We start from the raw sequence: 8,312 nt of genomic DNA on the forward strand, positions 1-8,312 counted from the left end.
AGCAGAAGAGAGAAGAAATAAAAGCTTTCTTAGGTTGACTCTGGAAGATTCACAGGGATTGACGATTAAAGGATTGGGATCATTCCTTAAGAGACAGTGGAAAGCCTTTTCCTTATCTAAAAGTCCAGACTTGCTGAAGAAATAACCGATCCTGGCTTTTGTCCAGGTGTTACTAAAGCCTGTTGACCTAGGTCAGATTACTCAAACCTGATCAAGCCCTTTCTCCTTCCTTGACACCTGGTTGTCCTTGCCTGCCAAAGTTCCAGCACTGAGCAGGGGGAGTCAGCTTCTTTGGGGGACTTAAGATACAGGAACAAGGTGAGCAGGTCTTTTCCTTAGCAATCCGTTCATTACTTTCTTATCCTGTTGATAATTTCAATAGAACCTATGCCAGGGAGACATTGACTCAGCCTTTAACTCTACACAGTTGTTTTCCTCACATTTACTTCCTAAGAAGTAAGCTTTTATTTCCATATCACAGGTTGCTTCTGTAATCTTTTATTTATGCATGTTTTTGTAGGCTGTAGAAGCCCAATTTTCTTTCAACTTTCATCTTATAGAGGGGCATGCAACCAATGGCTCTGAATTTGAGCATTTTGCATAGGTCCCCCTGTTAGATAAATAGAGCCCAGGATACTTTCCATTTGAGTCGATTCCCCAATTTAACAACTAAGCTCCTGTGGAGTTGTGCTAGAAAAAGACAATGACCTGGCTCACTTTGAAGAACATTCAAGTTCGTGGAACCACAGCACCAGAGTGTAGGGGAGTCTGTAAGACACCACCTAGTCTCGTGTTCCAGAAAACAGGAGGGACCAGGGCTCAGGCTGGGAAATGGATCAGGTAGGTCAATTATGGAGAATGAGGAAGAAAAACAACATAGGCCTAGGGCTTTTGAGATTTTTGAAGCATCTCCAGCTTCATAAAACTCAAGTAAAAAAATACAACAGTAAATATTAACTATGGTCAAACCCAGGGCACATGTATTCCAGTTTTGTTTACTTTTTTTGATAGATTTAAGAGGATAAAATGTGCTACTTTAGCAAACCTCCTAGTATCTGCATCTCTCTTTCTTGCACATTTTATTAAGAATCTTCTTAAAACATTTTATTTTTCATGGTGACAAGCTCTATTAGAGGACACAAAGTTGGTAGTGAGTGCACATAAATGACAACCACCATCTCCATTGTGTTAATAGAAACTTGAGTTTCTCAGGTTAGTGTGTGTGTGTGTGTGTGTGTGTGTGTGTGTGTGTGTGTGTGTGTGTGTGTGTATGCAGATGCATAAGCATGTGAGCATGTATACTATTCAACTAGAAGTCTCTAAAAGAAGCAAGAACTTATGTAGGCAAGCAGAATCTTCCAGGGAGGTATTCCGCATAAGAAAAGAAGGGAAGTCTATTCAACAGCAGGACCTAAGCCTCTGAGATAAATGGATATGAAATAGTGACAGGATCTGGACACTCTTCCCTCTATATGACATGTTTCTCCTAACTGAAAGTCCATGCAATTGTAGCACCGAGGCCTACAATGCTCTACAGCTCAAGAAACCTGCTACAGAACTATACTCCAACTGATTGTAACACACCTAATTTTGCAAGACCAGCGACATGACATTTCTATTTTCATTTTCTCAATAGAATTGCATTACCACCAATAGGTCATCTAGAGTGTGTTGTTCAACATAAATTAGCGCTGCTGCAGAATTGTATGGGGAGGCACTGACTTAGAGTAGAGAAGGGGAGAGAGAGGGAGAGGGAGAGGGAGAGGGAGAGGGAGAGGGAGAGGGAGAGGGAGAGGGAGAGGGAGAGGGAGAGGGAGAGGGAGAGGGAGAGGGAGAGGGAGAGGGAGAGGGAGAGGGAGAGGGAGAGGGAGAGGGAGAGGGAGAGGGAGAGGGAGAGAGAGAGAGAGAGAGAGAGAGAGAGAGAGAGAGAGAGAGAGAGAGAGAGAGAGAACACCCCTTTTCCCCTTTTCAGGACCATATTTCTCCTGTAATCCTTTCAGGATTAAATAAGAAATTTCAAGTGTAAATAATGCAGCATAAGTTCCTATAGTTGTTACTTTACATCTATCTTGGGTCTCCAGCCTTAATGAGCATGTGAGTTCTTGTTAGTTTTTATGACTAAAATGTCGCTCAGAAAAGCTAAGATAAGGAGTTCAAAAATAGAGTTTGAACACCAGCACTGTTATTAATTAACCACATGACCTTGGGATAGTCCACTAATCCTAGCAATTCTCATCAGAAGTGCCCAGAACATTCCAGGATGTCACAATCACGGAGGTGTGTCTCAAGTAAATAGTCAATGATGGTCAAGCACTGCAGTTAGGAAGCATTTTGAAAGACATCAATTGTAAAGGGACTAGACACAGAGAGAAGGAAGGGAGAGAAGAGAGGAAAGGCAGGTGGACATGAGTAGTGCACAGTGGAGACATGTTTGGCAATGTCAAAACAAACCTCTTTGATTTCTACGGCTACTATGTGCTATCAAGTATAATAAAAACAAAATACACCAATTAGATCACTCCAAATTTATGCTAATAGTTAAATGATTCTTATTCTCTTGTATTATAATGTTTTTCCCCAGGAAGAGAGAACATGCTAGGCAGCCATAGGCAGAATAGTGGGGACCGAGAATGAGTGACTCATCGCCTCCTGAACAGGTATGAAGGGGTGTGCAGGGAGCTTAAAGCCGTATGATAGATATGGCCATTCAGTGGTAATAAATAGTATCTGAAATACCTTTTCTATCTTAAAATTACCAAAGTGATGCCTTCTGGAGAGAAAGTGAAATGAGCATGGTTTTCAACATAACCTACTAAGTTAAGTTGGATGCATTAGCTTAGAGGAGTGGTTCTCAACCTGTAGGTCGTGACCCCTTTGGGGAATGAGTGACTCTTTTACAGGGGTTACCTAAGACCATCGGCCAACATTTTTACATTATGATTCATAGCAGTAGCAACATGACATTTATGAAGTAGCAACCAAAGTAAATTTATGGTTGGGGTCACCACAACATGAGGAGCTGTATCAAACGGTCGCAGGATTAGGAAGTTTAAGAACCACAGTCTTAGATCAGTGTATCTAAGTTCCCAGGGTTATATGTTCTTTCCCCAGGCCCTGAACTGGAAAATTTTGTGAAACTCTTCAGCTCCACTCAGCCAAAGCAGACAGGAAGTGCCCTATTAACATTAGTTACAATGATGGCAGATTTTTACAGTGCCCATGAGTTGTGATGGCATAAACGCTTCTACTTCCATTTAACGTTCATACGGTATTCCATTTTTAATAACAAGGCTGTGAGGAAAGGCAAGAAAAAGAGGTTTTATACTGCACAAAGTGAAAATGGCTTCAGGTACATTTCTGTCTATGATGCAACCGTTATTTCAAAATTAAAAGGCAGGCAAAGTGATAAAAGGAGTGAAATTTTAAAATGCTCTTCAGGTTTATAATGAGATGTAAATACTCTATAAATTCAGTCTTTCATTATTGTAAATAATGAAATGGGGTTGTTTATGTTTTCTTTCAGTTGGTTTGCTTACTGCCTTATTAAATGCACCTGCAGAAAGGAAGAACTGAAAACTTCAAGATTCTTTGCCCCCAAAATAAGTCTATCAAAGCAATTTTGATTGACTATATTTTTTTCTTCTATATTCAACCTCTGAGACACAGGCTTAGATCAATTACAATCTTAGCCCTAGGTAAGCTCTGCTGGATTTTGTTTTCTAAAGGTGTCTGCAACAACATGTCCTTGCCTGCTTATCAGCAATACAACCTACACCTCCTCTACTAGAGAGGTGTGATCTCTGGCCCTTCCCACTGAAACTGGGCAGGACTGTGACTGCACTGTAATTGATACAATGTGACTAGGTCATTGAAAGTGATATACTTCTGCACTGATCCTATAATGCTAATATTAGAGTCCTGGACTACCATGCTGTAAGAAAGCCCAAGCCAGTCCTCATGCCAACATGGACACATAGGGAAGCCTGAAATCCACAAGATAAGGACACCAGATAGTAATGCCTGAACCATATGTGATTGTCGCCTCATAAGAGATGATCACTTCCAGATATAATAAAACACAATAAAATCATATAGAAGCACAGTAGACCCTAACAGCCAAAGCAATCTTGAACAAAAAGTAGAAAAAACAGAGGCATTACAATATCTGATTTCAAGACATAATCCAGAACTATAGTAACTCAGACAGGCTCATATATCAATAGACACACAGACCAATGGCATGGAATAGATGTCACAGAAATAAGCTCAAACATCTACAGTCACCTGAGCTGTGACAGTGATGCCAAAAACATACACTAAAAACATGTGAGCCTTCTCAATAAATGGTGCTAGGAAAATTGTATATCCAGATACAAAAGGTTGAAACTTGACCCTGTCATTTACTCCTTAAAAGAATCAACTCAAAATAAATCAAAGACCTAAATGTGAGACCTGAAACTAGGAAACTCCTAGAAGAAAATAGAATGCAAATACTTCAAGATATTGACAGACAATGATGCTTGGACATGACCTCGAGGCACAGGAAGACAAATGGAGTTTGAACAACAACAACAACAAAAAAAGATTCTACATAGAAAAAAAAAGCAATCAGTGAGTGGAGAGACCTCTTACTGAACAAGAGAAAGGCTTTGGCAATACTTCATCTGAAAAAAGTTCAAACTTAACATGTAGAACAAACAAACAAAAAACCTTAACAAAAAGTAACCAATTAAAGAATAGGTAAGTGAAATGAATAGGAAATTCTCAAAAGAAGAAGCATAAATGTCCAACATTCATGTCAAAGGTGCTTAGGGGTTGGGGAGATGAACAAGTCGGTAAAGGGCTTGCTGCTCATGCATGAGGATCCGCATTCAGAACCCAAACACCTGCATAAAAACTGGCACAGCAGCGCACATGGAAGCCCTGTGCTGAGAGGCAGAGGCAGGTGGATCCCTGGCCAGCCGGCCTAGCTGAATTGATGGGCTCCAGGTTATTCAAGAGATGCTGTGCCAACAAGATAAAGTGGAGAACAATCAAGGAACATGCCCCACACTGAACTTTGGCCCCCCTCAAACATGAGCACAGACATACACACACTCATACAAACACATATAAGTCACACACACACACACACACACACACACACACACACACATACTGATAAATATCCTTAGCTATGAGGGAAATGGAAATCAAAGCTATAATGAGGTATTATCTTACCTGAGTTAAAATGATTATTATTGTTGTTGTGTGTGCGTGTGTGTGTGTGTGTGTGTGTGTGTGTGTGTGTGTGTGTGTTCAAGACAGAGTTTCTCTGTGTAACATCTCTGGCTGCCCTGGAACTTGCTTTGTAAACCAGACTGACCTCGAACTCACAAAGACCCACCTGACTCTGCCTCCCAAGTGCTGAGATTAAAGGCGTGAGCCATCATGCCTGGCTTCAAATGGTTATTATACAAAATGAATAATAACAAATGCTGGCAAGGATGCAAAGGAAAAAGGACTCATATGCTCTTGGAGAGAATGTAAATTAGTACAGCCATTCTGGAGAGCAGGGACGCTCATAAAAACTGAAAATAGAGCTACTTCATAATCCAGCTATTCCAGCAAAGGAAATGAAATCAGTATGCCAAAAAATATCTCCACACCATATTTGCTGCATAAATAATCACAATATTTAAGGCACAAAATCAACCCAACTGCTTGTTGATGGATAAATGGAAAAAAGGAATATTATTTGGCCATTGGGAAGAATAAGATGATGGCATTAGCAGGAAAATGGGTGGAACTAGAATTGCATTTTATGTGAAATAAGTTACACACTGGAATGTAAGTACCACACATTCTATCGTAAGTGGAAAAGGTTGTTTTTAATGTTTTTATTCATCTATTTATTTTACATCCCAGTGGCAGCCCCCCCCCATCCTCCCCTCCCAGTCCCTCTCCCCTCTTACCCTCTCCCACCCACCCACACCCAATTCCCTTCTCTTCCATCTCCAAACAGGAAAGGACAGGTCTCCCATGAGTATCAACAAAACACGGCATAGCAAGTTGCAGTAAGACTAAGCACTCCCCCCCCCCTCCCCGCACACCCCATGTGTTAAGGCTGGGCAAGGTGACCCAGTATGAGGAGTAGGGTCCCAAAAGCCAGTAAAAGAGTCAGTGACAGCCCCTGCTTTCACAGGAGTCCCACAAGAGGACCAAACTACACAACTGTAACATATGCACAGAGTGCCTGGGTGAGTCTCATGCAGGCTCCCTGGTTGTCAGTTCAGTTTCTGTGAGCCCCTGTGAGCCCACCCAGGAGTCTATGGGGAAGATCCCAGCTTAACTCCTAGCAATAGCGGATAAGTAGCCTGAATTGGCCTCTCCTGTGACCACATTGGTGACTGGCCCAATTGTCATCAGAGAGGCCTCATCCAGCAACTGATGGAGGCAGATGCCTAACATTAAGCAGAGTTCGAGAATCCTGTGGAGGAGGAGGAGGAGAAAGGAGTGTAAGAGCCAGAGGAGTCAAGGAAAACATGTTTTTTTTTAAATAAATCCTAAATGTAAATTTGTGACTACCAGAGGTTGGGGAGAAAAAGGGATAAGATAAAAAAGATATGGCTTTTTTTTTTTTATCAGTACATGTACTGAAATATACACTAGACCACATCAATACATATAATGGATACATGCCAATGGTAATAACAGGATAAAAAATAATGAGTGTATTAAGCTAGGTTTGCCTACAAACTCTTGCATAGCAATTTTAATGAAATGTACAGTATTTTAACTGACCTATAACGGATTCTGGTTTGCAAGACTGACTCAGAAAAATGTAATGAAATAACCTATGAGTTCTGCTTGGCCATTTCTCTAAACTTTTTCCTGAAGATATCTTGCTATTTTTAGTTGATTGATTTCATTATTTGGTTATTTGTAAAACTTTTTTTAACAGATGATGCCTGTCCCTGTCTCACCCCAAATAAAAGATTAACTTATAGTACTAATTGTTTACCAGAGAAAATGAATTTTCTTCTAAATTTGGTTATGGACACAGATGTGTTTCATGCAGATTCTGATCCTTGCCCTGTCTGTACTGTAAAGGCTTAAGAAACCTCTGGCTCAAGTCGCTCCAAGCTTCCATTTCCCTGATGTAAGCCAGGGAATGAACTGCAAAGCCGCTATAAGTACCCATGCAGGAAATAAAAAAGAAAGCGTTTTATAAACGACCCAGATGTAGACCATAAAGCTGTAGTGTGTTTACATGTTCAAAATATGTGTCTCACTGTCCCATCTCCTGCCTCATCTGGGAAACACAAGTGACACCCTCTTTTCCAGTGTGCACACTTGAAAAGTTGCTGCTAATGATCCATTGCCTGAGTGGCACAGGCTGGTGGATTTCTCCAGGATAGGGACCACATCTGGCTGCTTTATTTTTCTCACATTAGCAGTATAATATGGCTTTATGTTTAATATTTTTTCCTACACAGATGTACAGAAATCTGGCCCAATGTTCCCCCTTAAGCCTAAGAGAATAAAGGAGGGGAGGAATGCCCAGCTTGGATTCTACTGGAGGGGTCATTACTGAAAGACCAAGAGGGTCTCATTAGACAGTAGTTTTGCCCTCGAGGCAGCCCCATGGCATGGCCTCTAAGGAGAGCTTTATAAGGATTCTACAGTGCCGGTCCCTGGGATTTTTGGAACTAACATCCAGATGTCCATCTGCTGTGTAGACACTGAGAGCATTGTTTTTGATGATAGGATGTGTTCCTGGTTTCTATTCACTGGTTGAGTAGTCTCCTGTTTCCTTGGGGAGTTAGAGCTGGGGTCTTGGGTGTGGAAATCTCCAAAGAGCTGGAGACATAATTTTCGGGTTTCAAATCTCACATTCAGCTCAGCCCTTAATTGCCCACAGAATTTCTGTTTACCATGCAAGGATAAGGGACCACATGAGCCTTTTTTTTTTTTTTTTTTTTTTTTTTTTTTTTTTTTTTTTTACCTATAGGCTGAGACCTCCTTGCAGAAGGCTGGCAATCTCGCCTTGGGGGATATTTCGCAGCTCATTATTTTTTCTCTTTAGCTACGGTAGCCCCACTTCTGCTCATTAGGCTCCGTTCACTACATCATTGCCTTTCTTTAATGTGGCTGCTCTATTAAATAGCCCTTACCTGGCAAAGCCCCCCAGTGTCCCGAACGAGGCTCTGCTCTCCCGCTTTCATGACTCGGTTAGGACGGCATTTTAATAAGCGTGGCACAGGCACTAGCGTCCCGCATTTCCTCCAGCCACAGAGCCCCTCTGCAGCAGAGAGGGGGATGCCACAGTA

General features: G+C 41.4%; 1 long non-coding RNA gene across 1 annotated transcript; it reads left to right on the forward strand.

The window, feature by feature from the left end:
- Positions 1 to 215: 215 nt before the first annotated feature.
- LOC121825708 (uncharacterized) lies at positions 216 to 7,821 on the forward strand. The gene is made up of 3 exons (XR_006068077.2): positions 216 to 318; positions 2,582 to 2,657; positions 3,524 to 7,821. It is a non-coding gene; the product is annotated as an uncharacterized LOC121825708 (long non-coding RNA).
- Positions 7,822 to 8,312: the final 491 nt, after the last annotated feature.

Source organism: Peromyscus maniculatus, chromosome X (assembly GCF_049852395.1).
Source record: "Peromyscus maniculatus bairdii isolate BWxNUB_F1_BW_parent chromosome X, HU_Pman_BW_mat_3.1, whole genome shotgun sequence".
Lineage (NCBI taxonomy): Eukaryota > Metazoa > Chordata > Mammalia > Rodentia > Cricetidae > Peromyscus > Peromyscus maniculatus.